The 24,865-nt window shown below is 37.1% G+C and overlaps 1 long non-coding RNA gene across 1 annotated transcript; it reads right to left on the bottom strand.

Moving 5' to 3' along the window:
* Nucleotides 1–406: 406 nt before the first annotated feature.
* Nucleotides 407–14,278, bottom strand: LOC309612524. The gene is made up of 2 exons (XR_014235247.1): nt 3,684–14,278; nt 407–3,644 (listed from the first exon to the last, which is right to left on the bottom strand). It is a non-coding gene; the product is annotated as an uncharacterized lncRNA (long non-coding RNA).
* Nucleotides 14,279–24,865: the final 10,587 nt, after the last annotated feature.

Here is a 24,865-nt window from a genome sequence, read left to right on the forward strand (position 1 = left end):
GGTTTGCTTCTTGCTGTAACTTTAGTTTATCAAGGATCCCCATGACATAAATTCTTCTGGCTAGAGCCAGACTTTCATCTCTTCCTGATATATCCTATTAATTTTTTTATTGTAATAGTTGTACCATCAGAAATGCTGTATCATGAAATAGATGGAGTAGAAAATTCTATTTGTCCTAAAGGATAATTCAGACACTGCCTTAATGTTTTTTTTGCCATCACCCACACTTCTTTAGTCTGCCCTGTATTTGGGTCTCAGGGGAGTGAGAGCTCTACATCAATCCTGCCCACACACTTCTACACTGCTGCTCTGGCTCTCCACTGACAGATCTGGGTTGGCATCTCTCTGTACTGGCTGCACAACCTTATGGTATTGTTTGGATGAGGGGAGCAAACAACAGTTTCACTTTACACACTCAGCCCCTCTGATCTTGAGAAGGAGCTGAAGTGTTGAAACCTGTTCTTAGGGTTTGCAGAGCCTCCAGATCTGTTACAGGGTCTCTCACTCCCAGGAGGAGGCCTATCTGCCTTTCCCAGAATGCCTCACAGTGTCCAGGAGAGGGACAGCCCAGACATGGGGGAAATTACCTTGTGAGTGGTGGTAAAGATATCTCAGGATAGAGCCCTAGGGAAACCAATGAAAGTTTAGTTTTTTAAAAGCTAAGTATATGAATGATTTCTTTTATTCCATAGACATCATCATCATCATAACAATAATAATTCCAGGTAAGATTTTAAAATCCTTACTCTGTATCAAGCATTATTCAAATTACATTGATCAAGGGGTGGAAAACTACAGCCCATTTTGTAAATGAAGTTTTCTTGGAGCAGAGCCACACTCATTTGCTTAAGTACTATGGTTGCTTTTCCTCTACAGTGGCAGTGCTGAATGGTTGCAACAGAGACCATATGGTCTCTATTGCTATCTGGTCCTTTACCGAAAAAGGTTGCTGACCACTGATACAGATGATCTCAATTAACTCTTGTGAGAACTCTGTGATACAGGTAGGTACCATTATTACTCTCCCATAAATGAGGAAACTGAAATTCAAAAGGTTAGAAAATAATCCCATGGTCACAAAGTAGGTGACCTCCAGGCTGCACAAGGTTTTATAGTGACTTTAGATGAATCATTTCATCTCCCTGGTCCTCAGCTCCATCCTGGACAAAGGAAGGCTTTGGGTTAGATGGCAGGCGTGGTGTTCCCATCTATAGCTTTATGCATGTCCAACCTGTTTTGTCATTTCACACAGACAAGATAAAACCAGAGTTTGCTACAAAAGCATGATATCCATTTATGTCAAAGGAGATTTTCCAAATGCCTCTCAGGAAAGGGATTTCACAGAAATATCTAGAGTAATAAAATGAAATGATCACTGTTATACCACAAAATGATGCCAGAGGCCTGTTCTCTGTCATTAAATCACACAATGCCTTGTTCTCTACAGTACCATGAACAAAATTACTAGTTCTAGGACAACAATTCCCATCAATACCTCTAAAACACAAAAATTAGCCTCGAGTGTCATGAGATATGTTACAGGACAATCTTCTGGTGGCCTCCTCAGCAGTCTGAGAGTCCTTTGAGGTGAGCAGGTTTAGTCTCCTAAGTACTCCCATCACTTCAATCCATAGGTATGCAGGTAGTACCACACGTGCTACACTGTGACCCATCTGCTCTGAGAGCCATTGTCGCACTCCCCCTGCTCTGTCCCACATCAGAGGTGCTGCGCCCTGCAGGCTGTCTTTCCTAGGCACAGCATAATCGCTGTTCAGTGCCCACCACGGGACGCGCTGAAGAGAGGACAAAAGAAAAACACCTCCTGTACTCCCAGTCCCTCGCCCTCTCCCTCTTCCTGTCCCTCCCTCTACCTTGGGCAGCATCTCTGGCAGTGAGCCTTTCTCCTCCATGGTTCCAGCTCATTTCCCCCTGGAAAGACTGACCATGATTCCAGCTTCTTTTACCTGGTATCAACCCCTGGGCTGTGGAAACACTTTCCTGCTGCTGCTCTTCTCTGGTTGCTTCATGGCTCCCTTTTGGTTTCTTCATGTTTATGTCACCTGTATAACTACACCCCTGTATTAAGTTATATTTGTTTTAAACAGTTAAAAGGTATTATGTTCTCCTAGATTTCTCCTAACAAACGCACAACATGTGGTCAGGTTCAAACCTCCAGCATTCTGTTACCAACAGCAGCCTCAACAGACAAGCCTCTAAGTGTGCATGTTGCTTCTGTCCAAACTCAACCCAATCTTGTGATGAGGGTCATTTCTCTTAGTAGCTGATACATCTCTGACCATTCAGATATTTGTCTAAACCTTTGAATTTAATGAAAAGTTTTCCAATTGTCCTAACTGAGAACATACACAAAAGCATGGTCCACAATACTCCTGGTCCAAGAACTTATAAGTCTTTCTATGCAGATACGATATATTCATATTAAAATGATTAAATGATATGGTAAACACCTAAATGTATGGAGGAGACAGTAATGGCCATAACTGCAGACTGAAAGGAAGGAAATCATTGTAGTTGGGAATGCAATCAACCCTCAGTATCTGCGGGGGATTGGTTCTAGGACTCCCAGTGGATACCAAATCCACAGATACTGAAGTCCCTTATATACAGTGACAAAGTATTTGCATAAAACCTACACACCTACTCTGGTATACTTAAAATAATCTCTAGATGACTTGTAATACCTAATACAATTTGAACACTATGTAAATAGTTGCCAGGGTGCAGCAAATTCAAGTTTTGTTTTTTGGAATTTTCTTGAATTTTTTTCCTAATATTTTTGATCCACTGTTGGTTGAATCCACAGATGTGGATCAAAAATATTAGGGAAAAAATCCACAGATGTGGATTCCACCCACCAATATGAAGGGCCATCTGTAGTCAAGAAAGGTTTCGGGTCATGAGCCAAGTAAAAGGTGTATGCTTTGGATGGAGAACGGACAGAAGAAAGGACATTCCAGTTAGGGGACATCATATACAAAAGCACAGCTTAGTCCAAGTCTAAGCTAATAACTGCTCATTTATATGTGAATAGGGAGTATGCTGAAGTTGGATATAGTGATTAGATATTTAATGATTCAATGATGGGCAAAAGAGAAAGTGCCCTCTGACCTTACAAAAATAGTATCTTGTAGGGAAAGCAGCACTGGCTTTGGAGTAAGAAAGACCTGGGTTTGGATTCTCGCTCTGCCTTTACTATTGGCATGACTGTGCATCTTTCTCTTAAGCTGTATCTCAGTTTCCTCAAATGCCAAGTAGAGATGGGAATTCTTTACAAGATTGATGTGCACACAAAATGAAGTAGTGTATATCAAATACTTAATGGGGTCTCTGACAGACCGTGACCCCCTCAATTAATTATGGTGGGGGGTGGCATTGTTAGAATCATTCTTGAGTTTCAGCCAGTAATCCATCAGCCAATCTTAAAGGAGTACTAACAGGTGACCTAAGACTTGTCATGAGGATTAAAGGAGAGAATGTATGAAAAGCACTCAAAAAAACTGCCTGACAGAGGTGTTCCACTTGCTATTTATCTTTGATATTACCGCATATATGTGATCTCAGGGGTGTTACAATAAACATACATGGTCTCTGCTCTCAAGGAATATGTCATTTAGTACAAGAACCTGAGGTGTAAAACAGAAAAACAACAGTGTAACAAGAACCTGAGGTGTAAAACAGAAAAATAACAGTGTAACTTGTGTACGCTTGTGCGAGAGTGAGAGCGAGGCTCGCAGTTAAGGTCCTGTGCTGAGGCGGCATCCTCAGGGTAGGCTGGATTAGGCAGAGTATCCACCGGAAACTGAGGAGATGGTCCAAATGAGGGTTGGGAAAAACAGTCTTAAGGACCAGGACTGATGTCAAGTCTACAGTGTAAACAAGAACTTACAAGGTCAGGCACAACTGGCTGTGTGGAAGGCAGGCTGGGTGAGATGGCATTTGCTATATCGCTGGGTTTGCGTTGTATGTAAAAATGGATGGTGCAAGGGATTAAGGTGAGAGCAATGGACAGAACGTTTTGGGGCTCTGCAGACCATTAAAGAATGCAAAAACCCCGTTTATTTGGGGGTGCTACTCACAAGCTGACATTCACACAGAAACTTCCAAGGAGACATGGCCTTTCATTAAGTCTGTGGCTCTGAATATTTTGTGGTCCAAAGCTCCTTCTTGGAGGGAAGAGACAAGGGGCAAAGAAATTAGGTATAAACAAACTTGTGGACAAACCCCTAAATAGGAAGAGCTACTCCAGCATCTTTAAGGCTAACCATTTGATGGAGGCATAACGTCTGTCTTTTTGTGTTAACCCCCTCTCAGGATTAAATGGAAGCCAGCTCCATCATTGTTAATCCTGCCAAGAGAGGAAATCATTTGCGATTTTATCTTGCCCCTTTGTTATTTAACCATACCTAAATGCTCCTTGAGGCTATAATTACTTTTATTTTTTCTTCTTATTAGGCCAATTACTATGACTCTATCGCTGCAGCTAAGGACAAGATGACACTGTTTCAACCAAAGCCTATATTTTTAGGGATTAATAATAACCAAGGCAATCTCTGCCCTTAAACAGAACCAGTGGTACATGGAACATCAAGACAAGAACATTTTAAAATTCTGTTATATGGAAGTCTTATTTAGATCATGTTTTCACAATGCTATAAGTAGAGCACAAATGCACAAAGACCTCATGAAACTATGTGGGTTTTTTCCAGTCATTTTATCTTATTTATTACTGGATCAAATTCTGAGTTTTTCCTGTTCGTTATGAAGAAAGAACAGTAGTCAAGAGGTCACATAAATAGGCTAGTTCTATCTTTTATGAACTATAAGAAGTAGACTATTGTCATGGTACCTTATTTTTTGGTCTTAATTTTCATCTATAAAAAGATAGGATTTGAATAAATGCTTGATATCAGCTTTTCAAGTCCCCAGTGTCCTGAGTCGAAGAATCTCCCAATTGGATAAATCGTATGAGAATGTAATTCTACTATCTGAAATTTATTTCAAATTATATATTATATATAAATTAATTTTTGAAGTTTATGTATATATTAAAGTTTATGTATATGTTTATGTATATAAGTTTATGTATATATTAACATTATTTTACTATTCTACTCTTTAATCATGTATTCATTCATTCATTCATTTATTCAATATATGGGTCATTTAAAATGCTTTGTAAATGCTAATTATGTTTACAACATTTTGCTTAATATTGCAGGATGGGAGTTTTTGTTAGGAAAAATCTTAAAGTCAAAGATTTGCATTGTATTTGTGAATTCTATTATTGTCACCCCAATAAAGATATAGATGTGAACTGTATCAACCATTATTATAAATGGGAAAGCCACGTAACAATAATGTTCTTCGTAATGCAGAACCAAGAGATGAGATTCATAACTTTGTTTTTGCAGTCAAATATCTCTTACCCTCTCCCCAGAAAATGCTCCATTAAACATTTATCTCCCCTTTAAACCAGGAGCTGCTTTGAGACTGTGGTTTTTGTCCTTGAATATTCAGTATACATGGGGCTCTTTAATACTGAGTTACCAAATAAGTGACTGACAGAGTGAGTGAATGAAAGAAAGATGGTTAGAAAGATGTTTACCCAGTAACTTGCAGGAGAAGAACATTCTGCTTCACAAATTCAGGAGAAAAAAAATGTCAAACTGTAAGCTCTCAGTAAACAATTTGCTCATTAATTGAACATAAGAGAAGAAAAGTAGATGTGGCTATAATATCAACTAGTAGTACATATTTAAAATGAAAAGTGTTAAAAGATAGGAGACCAAAACTAGAAATTCAAAATAAATAGAAACAGGATTGATTTTCTATTGATAATGGGTGAAGCTGATTGACAGGTATGTCAATCATCATACCCTTCTTTCTACTTTTGCATATGTTGAAAGAAATACCCATAATAAAGAATTAGAAAGAAACAAATAGATATGCTGAGCAGGTGTTATTTATGGTGGCTGTCACGTTTTGCTCTGGTGATCACGGGCCAGGCAGCACAGGAATCATAAAATAAGAAATTCAGTGCTAGTGACATTCAAATAAAGGATAATCTTGGGTCTAGGCACTATTGTCACATAGTGGTACCATTTTAATTGAAATGGTATGGACAGCTAGAAAGGCAAAATGACATCTCATGATGACCTATGTGAGATCACCAGCCAAAGCAGGAGTTCTAACTGAAATTGTGACATGTTGATCCAGAGGTATCTAGGAAGGAGGGAGGGAAGGATGAAGGGATGTATTTAGAGACATATCATACCATACTTTTCTTCGTTGATGTTCCAAAAGAAGAGTGACTGGCCTTGATATCTATTGATAACCAGCATTAAAGGGGTCAACGTTAAGTGAACTCGTGGAGAACCTATGATACATTGAATTTATAAAAAGCTAGCTTTTTCTACCTGTCCTCTATACTCCCCATGCTCACAATTTTCTTAATCTATTAAAGTGGGGACTACCTTCCCTAAGACATACACACCATTCAGAAGCCCCAGACATCTGGAATGTTTATTTTGGAATGTTTAAAACTCCAAACCTCTCAGCCTTCATTTGAAACACCACAGTTTCGAACAACATGAAAATTTACTAACTCCTCACTGACTATTTGGCATTCCACTGTATTTTGATCCACTCTATGAATAAGGCAAATGGCACCAACGAATTCTTAGTGATCCAACGTGACAGTATCTCAGAGAATGCTGAGTGTAAAAACTCTCCCTGTCCTTGCTCCTGGGGGCTCTTAGATGCACTAAGCCCAAATCCTTCCCACAGCCACCACTGCATGGGTTTCTCAGCTTTCCATCTTCGTTCGAATGGTTGTCCTTTGGTGACCTAATTTTTTCCTTTTCAGGTTGCCCATGATCTCCATTTGAAACCATTATTCACCTGGGTACAGATGATAGAAATCCAGAAAGACACATCTGCTCTACACTAAGCATTCCTTCAACTATAACAAGGATTAAAAATAAATATGTTAGGGTCACAGTATTTTAAAAGATATTTTCTAATGTCAAATATATGATTGTGAAAATGGTCTGGGCAATCTATGTTCTAAGAAACAAATGTGTTAAAAATAAAAGATAATTAAAGGTGTGAGAGTTCGTGTTTATGTGTGGAAGAGAGTCACATCACACCTTATATAACAGATTGTAACAATAGTTCTCACATTAGAAAGATTAATTTTCTGGAGTCATAATAAGGGGTGTTCTTATGACAGACATTTCAAATGAGGCAGGGCTCTGAACTTCAGGGAAAGTCCTAAGGGATCCATGTTGTGCCAGATGAGGGTGGTCTTTTCCATTTCTCACCCCCTTTGAATTGATTTTTCAGGGAGGTTTAAAAGAAAAAAGTTTTAAGGCATTTGAAAAGGAAAACATATTAGCACATTTTACTTTGTGCAATTTCATTTTATGATTTCTTCAGAAACAACTTGTGTCATAGTTCCCATTCTGAAATATCTCTGCTTCTAATCTCTCCTTATTCCCATCTGTCTAGCTCACAGCTGCCAGAACAATTACCCTAACACACCACTTGAATCCTGACATTTCTCTGCTCTTTGCCTAACCTCACAATATGTTTGGCTTTCCATCTTATGGACATTCACAGCAGAGGCACCTTTAACCCTCACCTCTAGGTCCAGCTCTATCCTGGACTCTAGGACTAAAAGAAGTCCAAGTAAACCAGATGTTTATAAATACTCAAGACAACAAAACATCATTCAACAGGACTAGGTTTGTATGTGGAGAGTGAGAACAAAGATGAGTTGAGGAATAGTCTCAGGTTTCTCAATGGGCGGCTGTGTCTTCGTCAGATATATGGAGTTCTGGGGACACATAAAATGCACACAAGAAAAAGTCAAGTAGGAAGTTGAATATATAGACATTATACATATATATAAATTCAGGAGAGACGACTGAATTGAAGATGAAGAAGCAAATGTCATTATCAAACAGCTGAAGGATGAAACACAGGAGTGAATGTTATAAGCCAAGTAGAATCTCTCAAATGAGAAGTGAAGGCGGCCAAAGAAAGAATATGGGAAAACATAAAATTAAAGCCTGTGTAAGTGAGAAGATTCCCAAAAAATCAGAGAAGAAAACAGCCCAAAATTCTCCTCTGAGATCCACCTTCACATACCTAACTACAGTTTCACGGGTGTCTCACATTTCACAGATCACAAAATGAACTCTTGTTCTGTCACTTAGGCTAACAAACACCATTTTATTGCTCAAACAAGAAAGTTTATTCTGCTTCCAGTCACTCCCTGCATCTAATCCATCATGAAATGCTGCTGCTTCTAATTCCAAAAATGCATCTCAATATCCTTAGCTCCTCTCCATCTCCATTGTCACTTCTCAATCCAATTCATCAGCATCTCTTGTTGCAATAACCTCTTAACAGTTCTTACCACTAGTCTTGGCCTATTATAATCCAGTTTATGTTACTGCCCAACGTAAAAACTTCCAAATTTCTGTTGCATTTTTAATTCAACCTGGCCTCCTTCCAAGGATTACAAAAGGTGCTGCATGATCTGCTCCCTTGCTTTTGCTACTCAACTTCATTTTATACCGCAGTTTCCCTCTCTCATTGTGCCACTATATTAGTCAGGGCTCCCGGAGAAACAGAACCGATAGGACAGTTTAGATATAGACTATAGATACAAGAGGGGTCTTATTATAGTAATTAGCTCACATCACTATGGAGACTTGAAAGTCTCAATCTGCCATCTATAAGCTGAAGACCAGGAAAGCCTCTGGTGTAATTCAGTCTGCATCTGAAGACCTGAGAACAAAGGAAGCCAATGGTTTAAGTCACAGTTCAAGTCCAAAGGCCCCAGAACCAGGAATACCAATGTTCCTGGGCATATGATGGATGTCTCAGTTCAAGCAAGAGAGCAAATCTGCCTTTCCTCCACCTTTTTTGTTCTATTCAGATCCTCAACAGAGTGGATGATGCCCACCAGCAATGGTGAGAGTGGATCTTTTTTACTCAGTCCACTGGATACAAATGCTAATCTCTTCAGGAAACACCCTCACAGACACACCCAGAAATAATATTTTACCAGCTATCCCTTAGCCCAGTCAGGTTGACACATAAAGTTAACCATCACAGCCACTACTACAACTGCACACAAACAGTTCACCAAACAAATCTGACAAGATCTTTTTAGTCTCTGTGCCTTCATAGGTACTGTTAACTCTGCCTATGATCTTGTTGGGTCTGGTTCTTTCTTTTTCTTCAGATCTCAGCTTAAATTCTCCTACCTGAAATTCCCTTTCCGCAATCATTTTACCTAAAATGTCCCCTCCCTGATCCCATTCCTCTCCAGTAAAACTTTCTGCCTGCTTCTTTTAAACCATTTATAATAGTTTTAATTCTTTTTTTTTAATTTTTTAACATCTTTATTGGAGTATAATTGCTGTACAATGTTGTGTTAATTTCTGCTGTACAACAAAGTGAATCAGCTATATGTATACATATATCCCCATATGCCCTCACTCTTGAGCCTCCCTCCCACTCTTCCTATCCCGCCCCTCTAGGTCACCAAGCATCTAACTGATCTCCCTATGCTATGCTGCTGCTTCCCACTAGACATCATTTTACATTTGGTAGTGTATATATGTCAATGTTACTCTCTCACTTCGTCCCAGCTTTCCCTTCCCCACCCTGATTCCTCAAGTCCGTTCTCTACATCTACGCCATCATTCCTGCCCTGCCACTAGGTTCATCAGTACTGTTTTTCTAGATTCCATATATGTGCATTACCCTCTGGTATTTGTTTTTCTCTTTCTGACTTACTTCACTCTGTATGACAGACTCTAGGTCCATCCACCTCATTATAAATAACTCAATTTTGTTCCTTTTTATGGCTGAGTAATATTCCATCGTATATATGTGCAACATCGTCTCTATCCATTCATCTGTTGATGGACATTTAGGTTGCTTCCATATCCTGGCTATTGTAATTAGTGCTGCAGTGAACATGGTGGTACATGTATCTTTTTTAATTATGGTTTTCTCAGGGTATATGCCCAGTAGTGGGATTGCTGGGTCATATGGCAGTTCTATTTTTAGATTTTAAGGAACCTCCATACTGTTCTCCATAGTGGTTGTATCAATTTGCATTTCCACCAACAGTGCAGGAGGGTTCCCTTTTCTCCAGCATTTGTTTGTAGATTTTTTGATAATGGCTTTCTGATGGGTGTGAGGTAATACCTCCTTGTGGTTTTGATTTGCATTTCTCTAATGATTAGTGATGTTGAGCATTTTTTCATGTGTTTGTTGGCAATCTGTATGTCTACTTTGGAAAAATGTCTAGGTCTTCCACCCATTTTTGGATTGGGTTGTTTGTTTTTTTGATAATAAGCTGCATGAGCTTCTTGCATATTTTGGAGACTAGTCCTTTGTCAGTTGCTTCATTTGCAAATACTTTCTTGAGAAAGAAAAATGGAGCTGCAGGAATCAGGCTCCCTGACTTCAGACTATACTACAAAGCTACAGTAATCAAGACAGTATGGTACTGGCACAAAAACAGAAATATAGATCAATGGAACAAGATAGAAAGCCCAGAGATAAACCCACACACATACTGTCACCTTATCTTTCATAAAGGAGGCAAGAATATACAATGGAGAAAAGACAGCCTTTTCAATAAGTGGTGCTGGGAAAACTGGGCAGCTACATGTAAAAGAATGAAATTAGAACATTCCCTAACACCATACACAAATATAAACTCAAAATGGATCAAAGAGCTAAATGTAAGGCCAGACACTATAAAATTCTTAGAGGAAAACATAGGTAGAACACTCTATGACATAAATCACAGCAAGATCCTTTTTGAACCACCTCCTAGAGTAATGGAAATAAAACCCAAAATAAACATATGGGACCTAATGAAATTTAAAAGCTTTTGCACAGCAAAGGAAACCATAAACCAGATGAAAAGATAACCCTCAGAATGGGAGAAGATATTTGCAAACGAAACAACTGACAAAGGATTAATCTCCAAAATACACAAGCAGCTCATGCAGCTCAATATCAAAAAAACAAACAACCTAATCCAAAAATGGGCAGAAGACCTAAATAGACATTTCTCCAAAGAAGATATACAGATTGCCAACAAACACATGAAAGGATGCTCAACATCACTAATCATTAGAGAAATGCAAATCAAAACTACAATGAGGTATCTCCTCACATCAGTCAGAATGGCCATCATCAAAAAGTCTACAAACAATAAATGGTGGATAGGGTGTGGAGAAAAGGGAACCCTCTTGCACTGTTGGTGGGAATGTAAACTGATACAGCCACTATGGAGAACAGTATGAAGGTTCCTCAAAAAACTAAAAATAGAACTACCATACGACCCACTAATCCCACTACTGGGCATATACCCTGAGAAAACCATAATTCAAAAAGAGTCATGTACCACAACGTTCATTGTAGCTCTATTTATAATAGCCAGGACATGGAAGGAACCTAAGTGTCCATTGACAGATGAATGGATAAAGAAGATGTGGCACATATATACAATGTAATATTACTCAGCCATAAAATGAAACAAATTTGAGTTATTTGTAGTGAGGTGGATGGGCCTAGAGACTGTCATACAGAGTGAAGTAAGTCAGAAAGAGAAAAACAAATACTGTATGCTAACACATATACATGGAATCTAAAAAAAAAAAAAAATTGTTCTGAAGAACCTAGGAGCAGGACAGGAATAAAGAAGCAAATGTAGAGAATGGACGTGAGGACACGGGGAGGGAGAAGGGTAAGCTGGGATGAAGTGAGAGAGTGTCACGGATATATATACATTACCAAATGTAGAATAGATAGCTAGGGGGCTTCCCTGGTGGCACAGTGGTTAAGAATCTGCCTGGCAGTGCAGGGGACACGGGTTCAAGCCCTGGTCTGGGAAGATCCCACATGCCGCGAAGCAACTAAGCCCGTGCGCCACAACTGCTGAGCCTGCGCTCTAGAGCTTGTGAGCCACAACTACTGAGTCTGCGTGCCACAACTACTGAGGCCCGGGCACCTAGAGCCCATGCTCCGCAACAAGAGAAGCCACCTCAATGAGAAGCCAGCGCACTGCAACGAAGAGTAGCCCCTGCTCGCCGCAACTAGACAAAAGCCCACGCGCAGCAACAAAGATCCAATGCAGCCAAAAATAAATAAATAAAATAAATAAATTTATTTTAAAAAATAGCTAGTGGGAAGCAGCCGCGTAGCACAGGGAGATCAGCTCAGTGCTTTGTGACCACCTAGATGGGTGGGATAGGGAGGGTGGGAGGGCGATGCAAGAGAGAGGAGATATGGGGATATATGTATATGTATAGCTGATTCACTTTGTTATAAAGCAGAAACTAACACACCATTGTGAAGCAATTATACTCCAATAAAGTTGTTAAAGAAAAAAAAAGAAACCCCTAAAAGACACAAAGCAGATGGGGTGAAGAAGGAGACCATATCCTAAAATATAGGAAGAAATTACACCAATGGTGTGTTCCATGCCCAAAAGTGGTGAATGCTAGAAATAGACAAGAACCCAAGGTCGTATAACAACATAATTTGATCGAAAAAAAAAAAACACACACACACACAGAAATTCCAGCAAAGAATTTCAGGCAACCTCTTTCAATCTTCCTTCCTCCTTTTGGGTAAAGGAAGAATCATGGGACTCACTGTTCTTAAGTGGGAAACATGGAAGGTGTGAGCTTGGCAGTATCTGGAACAGCCATATCAAAAAAAAAAAAAGAAGAAAAAGAAATAGCTGTTCAAGTAGCTCACTCATCTCTAATTCTCATTCTCTTTCAAAAACAGTTCACAGTACAGCAATAGAAAAACTTCCTGCCTCTTCCCCCAGATAAATTGCGTATCTACAACAGATAATTTAATAGGAAATACCCATTAAAGATGAGCACAAGTTCAAAAATAAGCACACGTGAAGGCCAACATCATAACAGAGAACACAAACTCAAACTCAAATCACATTTAATTTATAATAAAATAGGTATAATTAATATATTCAGAGGATAGAAAGAACATCACATGCAGGTAACAAACATAGGCCATTATTTTAAGATTGAGAGATTTTGAATAGAGAAGTGGAAATTTTAAACTAAAGACATCAGTAAATGTGCTGGATAGCATCCTGGGCAAAGCAAAAGAACAAATTCATGAACTATAAGAGAAGATCAAAAAATTCCCTTAGCATGAAGTACAAAGGGAAAAAGAGATGGGAGATCTAGAAGAAACATTAAAAGAAATTGAGAATAAACCTGGATTTTCTGCCATGTGTTAAGCAGGAGTTTTGGAAGGAGAAAATAGAATGGAAAAGAGCTAATATTTGAATAAATAATAGCATAAAATTTCCCAGAACTGAGGGAAGTCAAGAGTCCTCTGAAATTAAAGCATTATAAGTACTAAGTGAATAAAAACAGCACATCTAGAAACAATGTAATGATATTTCAGAACATCCAGATAAAAGAAATAATAATTTTAAAACTTTTACTAATTATTAATAAACAGATTACCTAGAAGGAAGAGAGTCAGATCAATGTCTGACTTCTCAGCAGCAACGTAAGATTCAAGAAGCCAATAAAGCGGTATTGTCCAAGGACTCAGAGAGGCATAGAAAATATTTGAAGAAACAATGGCTAAAGTCTTCCAAATTTATGAAAATTATAAGCCACAAATCCAAGAATTTCACTGAACCTTAACATTGACAGCTTATTTCCTAATGGAAACAATGCAAGTGAGACTACAGTGGAGAAACATCTTTAAAGCACTGAAAGGAAAAACCTCAACCTCAAACTGGATGCGCAACAAAACTTTTTTTTTTTTCAAAATCAAGGTGAAATAAGACTTTTTTTCAGAAATGCAGAAGCTGAAAGAATTCATCACCAGCAGATCGAAGAAATATTATAAAGAGCCATTAAGGTGGAAGGAAAATGAATTCAGATGAAATTATGGATCTACTCAAGGAATAAAGAGTACTGAAAATGTACTGCAGAGGTAAATATGCAGGATTTTTTCTTTTTATTTAAATGTCTTTAAAGGACAATATACTATTTAAACAAAAGAATAACAGTAGAGCATGGGCTTGATAGCATATGCAGAAATTAAATGTATAAAAATAACATGAAGGCTCAGCAGAGAGAAAGACACTGTTGTAAGGCTCTTATACTACACGTGAATTGTTATGAAGTCACTTGAAGTAGATTGCCTTATGTTAAATATATACAGTAAATATGTCCATGACACTCTCTCACCCTGTCACATCTCACCCCTCCCCCTCCCCATATCCTCAATATATACACTACCAAATGTAAAATAGATAGCTAGTGGGAAGCAGCCGCATAGCACAGGGAGATCAGCTCAGTGCTTTGTGACCACCTTGGGGGGGGTGGGATGTGGAGGGTGGGAGGGAGGGAGATGCAGGAGGGAGGAGATATGGGAACGTGTGTATATGTGTAGCTGATTCACTTTGTTATAAAGCAGAAACTAACACACCATTGTGAAGCAATTATACTTCAATAAAGATGTTTAAATATATATATATATACACTAAAAACCCAAAGACAATAGTAAAAATAAATAAATAAAAGCTAATAAGCCATCAGAAGAGATAAAAAGGAATAACAAAAAGTATCTAAATACTTAATTTAAAGGAGGCAGAAAAGGAGGGAAAAGGGAGCAAAGAACAGATAGGACAAATGGAATACTAATTCCAAGATGGCAGATTTCATCTTGACCATATAAATAATCACATTAAATATAAGAGATTTAAAACCATAAGTAAAATGCAGAGGTTGTTAGATTTCATATTTTATGAAAGATAGAACTTAATATACCTGCCTCAAATGTTTGTGTGTCTAGTAACAAAGCTTCAAGATTTATAAAGCAAAACCTGACAACTGCAAGGAAAGTGGAAAAATAGACAATTATAGTTTGAGATTTTAAAAAAATATTAAGATAAAATCTTATGACTTCAGGTTAGGAAAAAATCTTAAGTATAACATAATCCACAAAAGAAAAAATGATAAATTGGACTTTATAAAAAGTAAAATTCTCTTTGAAAGAAACTATTTAAAAAATGAAAAGATATTCCATACAAAGGGAGAAAAGTATCTTTACATAGCATATATCTGATAAAGGACTCATAAGAATATCTAAAGAATTCTCAAAATTCAATAACAAGAAAACAAACCAGTTTTTTTTTTTTGAATGGACAAAAGATCTGAACAGACATTCCAAAGAATGTGCATGAAAGGCAAAAATGCGTATGAAAATATTAATATTATTATTACAGAATAATACTAAATATTATCATAGAAATAAAAATTAAAACCACAATATTACTACATACCTATTCAAATAACTAAAATTAAATAGATTATAGCATGTTTGGTGAGAATGTGAAGAATCTGTCACTCCCATACAGTGTTTATGAGAATGTAGAATAGTACAGCCACTTTGGAAAACAGATTGCCCGTTTCTCAGTAAGTTAAACATACACGTAGCAAATGATCCAGTTGTACAACTTATAGGTATTTAACCAAGAGAATCAAAGCATGCAGCTACAAAGACTTGTACATGTATGTTTTTGTAGCTTTGTTTTTAATTGCCCCAAACTGGAAACAATGCAATGTTCAGAAAGAGGTTAAATGGACAAATTTGGCATACTCATACAATGGAATCGATTTAAGAATATAAAGTAATAAACTCCTGAAACATGCAAAAACATGGAGTGAAAGAAACCAGACAAAAAAAGAAAATATCCTGTTATTTGATACATGGAATATTTAAAGACTCATTGACCCAGTCCAAATTCCAAAAGTCAAAACTAGTGCTTCAGAGAAGGGCTAAGCTCTTTAGTGGTAAAATCTGAGTACACATGTCCCCTTATTCTTAACTGAGTGTTTAGATTAATTCACCAGATGCTCTGTATTGCTCAACATTTTATATCAGAGAAAGGGAAAATATCCTACTGTGCCATAACTTTATTCAGATTCCAATATCTGAAAAAAAAAACCACCAAAAACTACATCTTCATGGATATTTGTATCAGTTTAGAAATCATGACACTTCCAGCCAACATGTCACAAGACTTTCAGTACAAAAAAATAATTGTGTTGAATCTACCATAATTATGCCATTTCTAATTAAGTATTATATGGAATTATATATATATACATATATGTAAACCCACTGAAATTATATTCTAATACCAAAAGATCAGGAAGTTACACAAATTATTATAATACAACAAAGGTAATCATAAGTAATCGACAGAAGTGGAAAACATTATCAGAGTTCAAAAGAGGAGCAGGGAACTTTGGGTTAGAGAGAATAGGAATGATTGAAGGAAGGAGATATTTTAGATTGTCCTAAAAAGTATACCTTTTATTTATTTAAAAATATTACATACTAGTATGAGAAAATCTGGAAAAGCAATAAGAAGAACCATTCCATAATCTCATTCCATAGTAATTTCTCTCTAGTTTCTAGATACAAAATCATTTTTACAGTACTAATTGGCATGCATATACTGATAATCATAAATAATAATTATGTAATCTCTGAAAGTAAAGTTAATGTGTAGTGTGCTTACTGTAAAACATTCTGAAAATAACGAAGAAGAGAAATCACCCGGAATCCCACACACAAAAACACTCTCAGTATTTTGGTATACATTGTCATACTTTTCACATTCTAGATCTTTTTTTTTTTTAAGATTTTTAGAAATTTCATGTAATGTCTGAAACATTTATATTAACATATTTCCATACAAATAACCCAATGAAAGTTTAGTATTAGTTGTTTTGTTTGTTTTTTTATACTGCAGGTTCTTATTAGGCATCAATTTTGTACACATCAGTGTATACATGTCAATCCCAATCGCCCAATTCAGCACACCACCATCCCCACCCCACCGCAGTTTTCCCCCCTTGGTGTCCATATGTCCATTCTCTACATCTGTGTCTCAACTTCTGCCCTGCAAACTGGCTCATCTGTACCATTTTTCTAGGTTCCACATGCATGCATTAATATACGATATTTGTTTTTCTCTTTCTGACTTACTTCACTCTGTATGACAGTCTCTAGATCCATCCACGTCTCTACAAATGACTCAATTTCGTTCCTTTTTATGGCTGAGTAATATTCCATTGTATATATGTACCACAACTTCTTTATCCATTCGTCTGTTGATGGGCATTTAGGTTGCTTCCATGACCTGGCTATTGTAAATAGTGCTGCAATGAACATTCGGGTGCATGTGTCTTTTTGAATTACGGTTTTCTCTGGGTATATGCCCAGTAGTGGGATTGCTGGGTCATATGGTAATTCTATTTTTAGTTTTTTAAGGAACCTCCATATTGTTCTCCATAGTGGCTGTATCAATTTACATTCCCACCAACAGTGCAAGAGGGTTCCCTTTTCTCCACACCCTCTCCAGCATTTGTTGTTTGTAGATTTTCTGATGATGCCCATTCTAACAGGAGTGAGGTGATACCTCATTGTTGTTTTGATTTGCATTTCTCTAATAATTAGTGATGTTGAGCATCTTTTCATGTGCTTCGTGGCCGTCTGTATGTCTTCTTTGGAGAAATGTCTATTTAGGTCTTCTGCCCATTTTTGGATTGGGGTGTTTGTTTCTTTAATATTGAGCTGAATGAGCTGTTTATATATTTTGGAGATTAATCCTTTGTCCGTTGATTCATTTGCAAATATTTTCTCCCATTCTGAGGGTTGTCTTTTCGTCTTGTTTATGGTTTCCTTTGCTGTGCAAAAGCTTTGAAGTTTCACTAGGTCCCACTTGTTTATTTTTGCTTTTATTTCCATTACTCTAGGAGGTGGATCAAAAAAGATCTTGCTGTGATTTATGTCAAAGAGTGTTCTTCCTATGTTTTCCTCTAAGAGTTTTATAGTGTCCAGTCTTATATTTAGGTCTCTTAATCCATTTTGAGTTTATTTTTGTGTATGGTGTTAGGGAGTATTCTAATTTCATTCTTTTACATGTAGCTGTCCAGTTTTCCCAGCACCACTTATTGAAGAGACTGTCTTTTCTCCATTGTATATCTTTGCCTCCTTTGTCATAAATTAGTTGACCATAGGTGCGTGGGTTAATCTCTGGGCTTTCTATCTTGGTCCATTGATCTATGTTTCTGTTTTTGTGCCAGTACCATATTGTCTTGATTACTGTAGCTTTGTAGTATAGTCTGAAGTCAGGGAGTCTGATTCCTCCAGCTCCATTTTTTTCCCTCAAGACTGCTTTGGCTATTCGGGGTCTTTTGTGTCTCCATACAAATTTTAAGATGATTTGTTCTAGCTCCGTAAAAAATGCCATTGGTAATTTGATAGGGATTGCATTGAATCTGTAGATTGCTTTGGGTAGTATACTCATTTTCACAATGTTGATTCTTCCAATCCAAGAACATGGTATATCTCTCCATCTGTTGGTATCATCTTTAATTTCTTTCATCAGTGTCTTATAGTTTTCTGCATACAGGTCTTTTGTCTCCCTAGGTAGGTTTATTCCTAGATATTTTATTCTTTTCGTTGCAATGGTAAATGGGAGTGTTTCCATAATTTCTCTTTCAGATTTTTCATCATTAGTGTATAGGAATGCAAGAGATTTCTGTGCATTAATTTTGTATCCTGCAACTTTACCATATTCATTAATTAGCTCTAGCAGTTTTCTGGTGGCAGTTTTAGGATTCTCTATGTATAGTATCATGTCATCCGCAAACAGTGACAGTTTTACTTCTTCTTTTCCAATTTGTATTCCTTTTATTTCTTTTTCTTCTCTGATTGCCGTGGCTAGGACTTCCAGAACTATGTTGAATAATAGTGGTGAGAGTGGACATCCTTGTCTCGTTCCTGATCTTAGAGAAAATGCTTTCAGTTTTTCACCATTGAGAATGATGTTTGCTGTGGGTTTGTCATATATGGCCTTTATTATGTTGAGGTAGGTTCCCTCTATGCCCACTTTCTGGAGTGTTTTTATCAGAATTTTGTCAAAAGCTTTTTCTGCATCTATTGAGATGATCATATGGTTTTTATTCTTCAATTTGTTAATATGGTGTATCACATTGATTGATTTGCGTATATTGAAGAATCCTTGCATCCCTGGGATAAATCCCACTTGATCGCGGTGTATGATCCTTTTCATGTGTTGTTGGATTCTGTTTGCTAGTATTTTGTTGAGGATTTTTGCATCTATATTCATCAGTGATATTGGTCTGTAATTTTCTTTTTTTGTAGTGTCTTTGTCTGGTTTTGGTATCAGGGTGATGGTGGCCTCATAGAATGAGTTTGGGAGTGTTCCTTCCTCTGCAATTTTTTGGAAGAGTTTGAGAAGGATGGGTGTTAGCTCTTCTCTAAATGTTTGATAGAATTCACCTGTGAAGCCATCTGGTCCTGGACTTTTGTTTGTTGGAAGATTTTTAATCACAGTTTCAATTTCATTACTTGTGATTGGTCTGTTGATATTTTCTGTTTCTTCCTGGTTCAGTCTTGGAAGGTTATACCTTTCTAAGAATTTGTCCATTTCTTCCAGGTTGTCCATTTTATTGGCATAAAGTTGCTTGTAGTAGTCTCTTACGATGCTTTGTATTTCTGCGGTGTCTGTTGTAACTTCTCCTTTTTCATTTCTGATTTTATTGATTTGAGTCCTCTCTCACTTTTTCTTGATGAGTCTGGCTAATGGCTTATCAATTTTGTTTATCTTCTCAAAGAACCAACTTTTAGTTTTATTGATCTTTGCTATTGTTTTCTTTGTTTCTATTTCATTTATTTCTGCTCTGATCTTTATGATTTCTTTCCTTCTGCTAACTTTGGGGTTTGTTTGTTCTTCTTTCTCTAGTTTCTTTAGGTGTAAGGTTAGATTGTTTACTTGAGATTTTTCTTGTTTCTTTATGTAGGCTTGTATAGCTATAAACTTCCCTCTTAGAACCGCTTTTGCTGCATCCCATAGGTTTTGGGTCGTCGTGTTTTCATTGTCATTTGTCTCTAGGTATTTTTTGATTTCCTCTTTGATTTCTTCAGTGATCTCTTGGTTATTTAGTAACGTATTGTTTAGCCTCCATGTGTTTGTCTTTTTTACGTTTTTTTCCCTGTAATTCATTTCTAATCTCATAGTGTTGTGGTCAGAAAAGATGCTTGATATGATTTCAATTTTCTTAAATTTACTGAGGCTTGATTTGTGACCCAAGATGTGATCTATCCTGGAGAATGTTCCGTGCGCACTTGAGAAGAACGTGTAATCTGCTGTTTTTGGATGGAATGTCCTATATATATCAATTAAATCTATCTGGTCTATTGTGTCATTTAAAGCTTCTGTTTCCTTATTTATTTTCATTTTGGATGATCTTTCCATTGGTGTAAGTGAGGTGTTAAAGTCCCCCACTATTATTGTGTTACTGTAGATTTCCTCTTTTATAGCTGTTAGCAGTTGCCTTATGTATTGAGGTGCTCCTATGTTGGGTGCATATATATTTATAATTGTTATATCTTCTTCTTGGATTGATCCCTGGATCATTATGTAGTGTCCTTCCTTGTCTCTTGTAACATTCTTTATTTTAAAGTCTATTTTATCTGATATGAGTATAGCTACTCCAGCTTTCTTTTGATTTCCATTTGCATGGAATATCTTTTTCCATCCCCTCACTTTCAGTCTGTATGTGTCCCTAGGTCTAAAGTGGGTCTCTTGTAGACAGCATATATATGGGTCTTGTTTTTGTATCCATTCAGCCAGTCTAAGTCTTTTGGTTGGGGCATTTAATCCATTCACGTTTAAGGTAATTATCGATATGTATGTTCCTATGACCATTTTCTTAATTGTTTTGGGTTTGTTTTTGTAGGTGCTTTTCTTCTCTTGTGTTTCCCACTTAGAGAAGTTCCTTTAGCATTTGTTGTAGAGCTGGTTTGGTGGTGCTGAATTCTCTTAGCTTTTGCTTGTCTGTAAAGCTTTTGATTTCTCCATCAAATCTAAATGAGATCCTTGCCAGGTAGAGTAATCTTGGTTGTAGGTTCTTCCCTTTCATCACTTTAAGTATATCATGCCACTCCCTTCTGGCTTGCAGAGTTTCTGCTGAGAAATCAGCTGTTAACCTTATGGGAGTTCCCTTGTATGTTATTTGTCGTTTTTCCCTTGCTGCTTTCATTAATGTTTCTTTGTCTTTAATTTTTGCCACTTTGATTACTATGTGTCTCAGCGTGTTTCTCCTTGGTTTTATTCTGTATGGGACTCTCTGCGCTTCCTGGACTTGGGTGGCTATTTCCTTTCCCATGTTAGGGAAGTTTTCGACTATAATCTCTTCAAATATTTTCTCTGGTCCTTTCTCTCTCTCTTCTCCTTCTGGGACCCCTATAATGCGAATGTTGTTGCGTTTAATGTTGTCCCAGAGGTCTCTTAGGCTGTCTTCATTTCTTTTCATTCTTTTTTCTTTAGTCTGTTCCGCAGCAGTGAATTCCACCATTCTGTCTTCCAGGTCACTTATCCGTTCTTCTGCCTCAGTTATTGTGCTATTGATTCCTTCTAGTGTAGTTTTCATTTCAGTTATTGTATTGGTCATCTCTGTTTGTTTGTTCCTTAATTCTTCTAGGTCTTTGTTAATCATTTCTTGCATCTTCTCAATCTTTGCCTCCATTCTTATTCCGAGGTCCTGGATCATCTTCACTATCATTATTCTGAATTCTTTTTCTGGAAGGTTGCCTATCTCCACTTCATTTAGTTGTTTTTCTGGGGTTTTTTCTTGTTCTTTCGTCTGGTACATAGCCCTCTGCCTTTTCATCTTCTCTATCTTTCTGTAACTGTGGTTTTTGGTCCACAGGCTGCAGGATTGTAGTTTTTCTTGCTTCTGCTGTCTGCCCTCTGGTGGTTGAGGCTATCTCGAATTATCTTTTTTTAATTGAAGTAAAGTTGATTTACAATGTTTTTAGTTTCAGGTGTACAGCAAAGTGATTCAGTTTTATATATATATATATATATATATATATATATATATGTTCTTTTTCAGATTCTTTTCCATTATAGGTTATTACAAGATATTGAATATAATTCCCTGTACTATATAATAGGTCCTTGTGTTTATATATTTTATATTATAGCAGAGTGTATCTGTTAAGCCCCAAATTCTAATTTATCCCTCCCCAACTTTCCCCTTTGGTAGCTATAAGTTTGTTTTCTATGTCTGTGAGTATATTTCTGTTTTATAAAAAAGTTTATTTGTATCATTTTTTTAGATTCCACATACAAGTGATATCATTTGATATTTGACTTTTTCTTTCTGATTTACTTCACTTAGTATGACGATCTCTAGGTCCATCCATGTTGCTGCAAATGACATTATTTCATTCTTTTTTTATGGCTGAGTAATAATCCATTCTATATACATAGCACATCTTTATACATTCACATGTTGATGGACACTTAGGTTGCATTGATGTCCTGGCTACTGTACATAGTTCTTCTATGAACATTAGGGTGCATATATCTTTTCAAATTAGAGTTTTCGTCTTTTCTGGATATGTGCTCAGGGGTGGGATTGCTGGATCATATGGTACCCCTATTTTTAGTTTTTTAAGGAACCTCCAAACTGGTTTCCATAGTGGCTGCACCAATTTATATTCCCGCCAACAGTGTAGGAGGGATCCCTTTTCTCCACACCCTCTAACATTTGTATTTCCAGACTTTTTGATAATGGCCATTCTGAACAGTGTGAGGTGACACTGAAATGGAGCAGGGCCCTATGGTCCTTCCCCGCTACATCCTCAGCCTGCCTATTTTCTGTGGAAAAACTTTAGCCAAAGAATAAGTTTAATCAGAAGTGAGAAGATACAGAAACAAAGGAAAACAGTCCAACAAGAATAAATAATAATATAGTCATTAAGCAAAGTCAAGGACCTTTAGTTCCTTCTCAAGGGCTACAGATAATATTCTGAGCCATATCCTTTGAGCTGTCTTGTAGATACTGAAACCCCCACCAGGTGGAAGAAGTTAACTACATGAGGACCAGACAGTAGCCATGCCATAAGCTGCCACAATTCCAAGAATTGGCCTCAAGGAAATGGAACCAACCCACCCTGAAACTGAAGACTAATTGTACCTAAAACAATCAAGATGACACTGGTCAGGCCACCACATGACCAATTGCAAGATGACAGTCAGAGTTGACTGTGCCATTTCTGCATGTAGCCCCCTCCCTCCTTCCATAAAAGCTCTTGCCCACTGGTTGTAGGGCAGGGGGAGTCGGCCTTTGGACAGGAGTCTGCCCTCCATCCAGGCCCTTCCTCCCCCACCCCCACCAGTTGCTGGCATCCAAAATAAAGCAAACTTTCCTTACCACCAACCTTGCCTTTTTATTGGCTTTGAAGCAGCAAGCAGCCGGACCCCACTTTCGGTTACAATACCTCATTGTAGTTTTGATTTATATTTCTCTAATAATTAGCAATGTTGAGTATCTTTTTATGTGCCTGTTGGCCATCTCTATGTCTTCTTTGAAAAAATGTGTATTTCGTTCTTCTGCCCAGTTTTTGATTGGTTTTTTTTTTTTTTGATATTGAACTGTATGAGCTGTGTGTATAGTTTGGAAATTAATCCCTTGTCGGTTGCATCATTTGCAAATATTTTCTCCCATTCCATAGGTTGTCTTCTCATTTTGTTTTAGGTTTCCTTTGCTGTGCAAAAGCTTTAAAGTTTAATTAGGTCCCATTTGAAATAAACACTATTTTGAGTGCTTGCTTTATGTCAGGTGCTGTGATAGATATTCTAATTTGATTTTATGAATTCTTATTGTAGTTTTACATTCAAATTCAGATTCAACTTATGTTAACTGAATATTAACTATTATGACTTTGAATTCCTTTTTTTTTTTCCCATTATTCTTCCTCTCTATTCCAGGAATGATTTAGGATGGCTAAAATTTTTCATAAAATATAACAAGATAGTGTAGATTCAAAGTAAGACTACAGAAGAAAAATATGAATTGGTGCAAAGTGGAGACAGGATTGAAATGAAAATGAGAGTGGAAAATGTAGAGCCATAAAATGCTTCTAAACATTCTAGGAAAATATTGCCAGTCAGACTACACTCAATGCCATGTGATTTAAACAAAACAATTACCAGTATAGAGTAAAACTGTTCTCAGAATTTAGAGCAGAGTTCCCAAAACAAATTCAAATAGTGTTCTCAACAACATCCTTACAACAGATATAACAGTGAATTTCACATCTTTATTTTGTTCACTCTAGGTAAATTTTACAAACATTATCTTTACAGTGGCACTTTGAGTATTCATTGAATGAATATTTGTTCAGTGTACGTTATGTTTATGCTACTGTTCTAGATTCTGAGACTCTACAGTGCTAGTTATATAAGATCACTGCTCATAAGGAATTAGATTCTGATGGCTTAAGGCAGTCAATACATAGGCAAATAAATAAGTGAATAAGATCATTTCAGGTTACAGTAAATTCTATGGAGGAAAAAATACAATGTAACATATTAGGTAACTCCTGGGGTTGAGGGGGGCTAAAGTTGATTGTAGACTAGGTAGTCTGGAAACGCCTATGGAGGAGGTGATATTTTAGCTAAGAAAATCCAGACATGTAAACACTCCAGGAGTACTCCAAACAGAGAGACCATAAAGTGCAGAGGCCTTAAGATAGGAATTAAATTCCGAGAACTGAAAAGACCTGTGGTTGAACCATAGTAATTGATAAAGTCAAAGAGCTAAGTCAGAGTAGGGAGTTTGGATTTTATTCTAAATGCAATGGAAAACATTGAATGGTTTACACAGGGAAGGGAATTGATCTAATTTGTATA

Source organism: Balaenoptera borealis (genome assembly GCF_965194805.1).
Source record: "Balaenoptera borealis genome assembly, chromosome: 15".
NCBI classification, from domain to species: Eukaryota; Metazoa; Chordata; class Mammalia; order Artiodactyla; family Balaenopteridae; genus Balaenoptera; species Balaenoptera borealis.